The sequence below is a fragment of the Corvus kubaryi genome, unplaced genomic scaffold (assembly GCF_017639235.1).
Source record: "Corvus kubaryi isolate FWS band 111438036 unplaced genomic scaffold, C.kubaryi_AGA036_p1.0 37272, whole genome shotgun sequence".
NCBI lineage: Eukaryota > Metazoa > Chordata > Aves > Passeriformes > Corvidae > Corvus > Corvus kubaryi.
Window position 1 is genome coordinate 2394827 of NW_024581084.1, and position 2938 is coordinate 2397764.

Genomic DNA, 2938 nt, shown 5'->3' on the forward strand with positions numbered 1-2938 from the left:
AGGGATGGGGGTTACTGTCCAGGGAAAACACATCCCCAGGCCTGCAGAGCACAGGGAAGGGCCACTGACAAACCCTGAGTGCGAGAGCTCTGCCAGTGAGGGGTCACACCCTGGGAACGCTCCTTCGTGGAGCTGCTCCCGACACCAGGGAAGCAACCCCTAAGGATTCCAGCTGCCTTTCCCAGCTAAGCTCATGACAGTCCCTGCAGCAGGACCCAAAGGACAGCAAGAGCCCAGCCTCCCACTGCTCCCAACAGCTCAGGAGCACAAGAAGAGGCTTTGCTTTCCTTGGCAAATCAATACCAGAGACTTAAGAGGGAGCAAAAGGTCATGTTGGTCGTTAATAAAAATCTCATTAAAATGGAGTCTGACAACGCTAATGAGGTGGTGCTTTACTGGCTTATACCTACCCTGGTGTGAAATATTAACAGATAGACTTGCAGTTCTTAATCTCTTTAACAGATGTAAGATATTGGAATGCAACGTTTAATCCTCAGTTTAAATTGAGGAACATCCTTCAGCACGGATCTCAGGGAAAGAGACTCCTTGATTTACCTCCCCAACTCCATCCCCTTCTCAGTGTTTTTGCATGCTGCATATTGAAATTAGATTATTTTTCATGTTTAATATGGAAGAATAACTAAATTACTTGGCTCATGTCTCACACTCTGGATGACTGGTACTGGATACTGAGGTGGTGCAGGAAAAGTCCAGAAGAAAGCAGAGGGATGTGGTAACTACTCCTATGGTTTCACTCTGCATAGCAGAGCTCAGATCTCAGGACAGGTCACACGAGAAAGGATTTTGGTCATCCTGCCCTAGTTGGCACCAGACTATTCCATAAACCAGCCCAGGAATAACAGGGGCAGCTGTTTGGGATTAAAGCAGGAGCAGAGAGCAGGGCAAGTGAGGCTGGGGCAGGGCTGGGACAGCAACAGGGGCAGGAGGCACAGACGTGGCACAGCTGGGACCCTCCAACCTGCAGAGAAACCAAGGAACTCCAAACTCTGTCAAGAAATGGAACTAACTGAAAAGGCTGTCTGGGTGAAGATACAAACCCCAGCTCCACGCTGCTGCCATCCCACAGGACATTCCCCCAGAGCAATCTGTGTCTGACTTGAAAAGCTGCCTTTTGTCATTGTCCAGCCCAAACAAAGCCCTCGGTCTCGCAGGATCTCCCTTTCCCACCTCCCCAGCAGATCTGCACAGTAACCTGAGCCCAAGATGACACACATTCCAGAGCCCTGGATGGGGATGGGGGGGTCAGTGCACAATTCACGGCCTTCTGGTGGATAATGGAAGTGCTCGTGTGCCACCCCACGCACACAGCCCTGCGTCACCGGCATTCGTCTGTCGCCATTCCCAGACCGAAAACGGGGAGTTAATTACATCCACACACGCAAATTAGGGATGAAGCAGGACACAGGGGGATCATTTACATGTAACAGTCCATATTTTAGCAGGCAGCTCCTCACAAAGGCAGGGTGAAGTCAGGGACTGCAGTGATCTCCACAAGCCCTCTGTGCACAGGAGATCCCACAGAGAGGGAACCTCCCCAGGGATCGAGGCCCGGCCAGGCTGTGTGTGCTGCCTGCTCTCTGATGGCTTCTCTGCCTGGGGTCTGAGCATTCCCATGGGGTCAAAGCAAAAGACACCCAAAACGGCTGAAACTCCCTCCCGTCCTGGCCTGGATCAGCTGGGCTTGGATTCTAAGTATCCTCAGACCTGTCACCAACCAATCCTATTCCCCTGTACAGTTAATATGCTATAATTGTAACAACAATTACACTGTCCCAGCTCGGTTTTGCTCCAGGCAGGAACACGGGTTCCTTTGCCAGGTGACCTCTCAGTTCCACTGCAGTCACGCTCCTGCAGAGCCTGCTGGTGCCAAACAACCCATTGGAAAGCAGCAAAGTTGGAGCTGGAGCAAATCCTGCCCACTTCCATTGCAGTGACAGAGACAAACCACACATCTGCTTATCCACCTCATCTCTCAAGGCTTGGGAGACTCAGGAAATTAAAATTTGGTCTTGCAGAGATGGATGGTGCTGTCAGTCACAGACCTCACAGATCCCTGTACAAGGGACTGGGACCACACTCCTTTAAAAGAAAGGCTTTAAACTGCACTGCTGGTAGAGCAGAGCCCACAGGTACCTGGGCCAGGGTTTGTATTTCTGTCAGCACAAACTCCAGGGGAGGGGAGGCCAGAGCAGGTTGACAGATGACAGCTGCAGTCCTGGCCCTGCCATCAAACATCGGCTGAAACGCCGCGTTCTGCTTTTCCTGGATTTACCTCTCCTTTAAACACGTCACCTCTCTCTCGCCTGAGCAGTGCCCACAGAACCCCACATTCCCCTCTGCAGAGCTGCTTCTGTGTTCCTGCAGCAAGGCTTCAGCCCCACATTAAAGGGAACACTTCCCAGGCTGTACCAGGCGGATGAAAAAGCCATTTCCAAACGATTTACGCTGCAGTAACTTCCCCCTTCTGAAAACAGGGAAGATAAAAGTCTCTGCTTAACAGAGCTGGGATACAGAGGAGATGCCAGAGAGACAATGAAGATGTGCTACTCTGAGAGAGGTGGCGACTCCCGAGGCAGCAGAGCCGGACATGGACCAGAGCAGGGGCTTGGCTCAACCAGAGGCACGGGACAGGGCAGAAAAAGCACTTTGGCTTCCTCCACATGGGTCTGGTGAACACAGAGCCAGCTCTCGTTCACCCTGGAGAAGCCCATGGAATTTATGCTCCCGAAGGCCATCGGGTTGGCAGCTCGAGGCTGAGCAGGCAGGGGAGACGTGGACACATGGCATGGGCAGGGAGAGACAGGAACACCCCTGGCACAGGCAGGGAGATACACAGACAGCCCTGTCATGGACAGGGACACCCCTGGCACGGGCAGAGACACCCCTGGCACGGGCAGGGAGATACACAGACAGCCCT

At 52.8% G+C, this 2938-nt stretch overlaps 1 protein-coding gene across 4 annotated transcripts in view; it reads right to left on the bottom strand.

Moving 5' to 3' along the window:
• Positions 1–2938, bottom strand: part of RPTOR (regulatory associated protein of MTOR complex 1) — a 102392-nt gene that overhangs the window by 46446 nt on the left and 53008 nt on the right. The gene's annotated exons all lie outside the window — the stretch shown is intronic.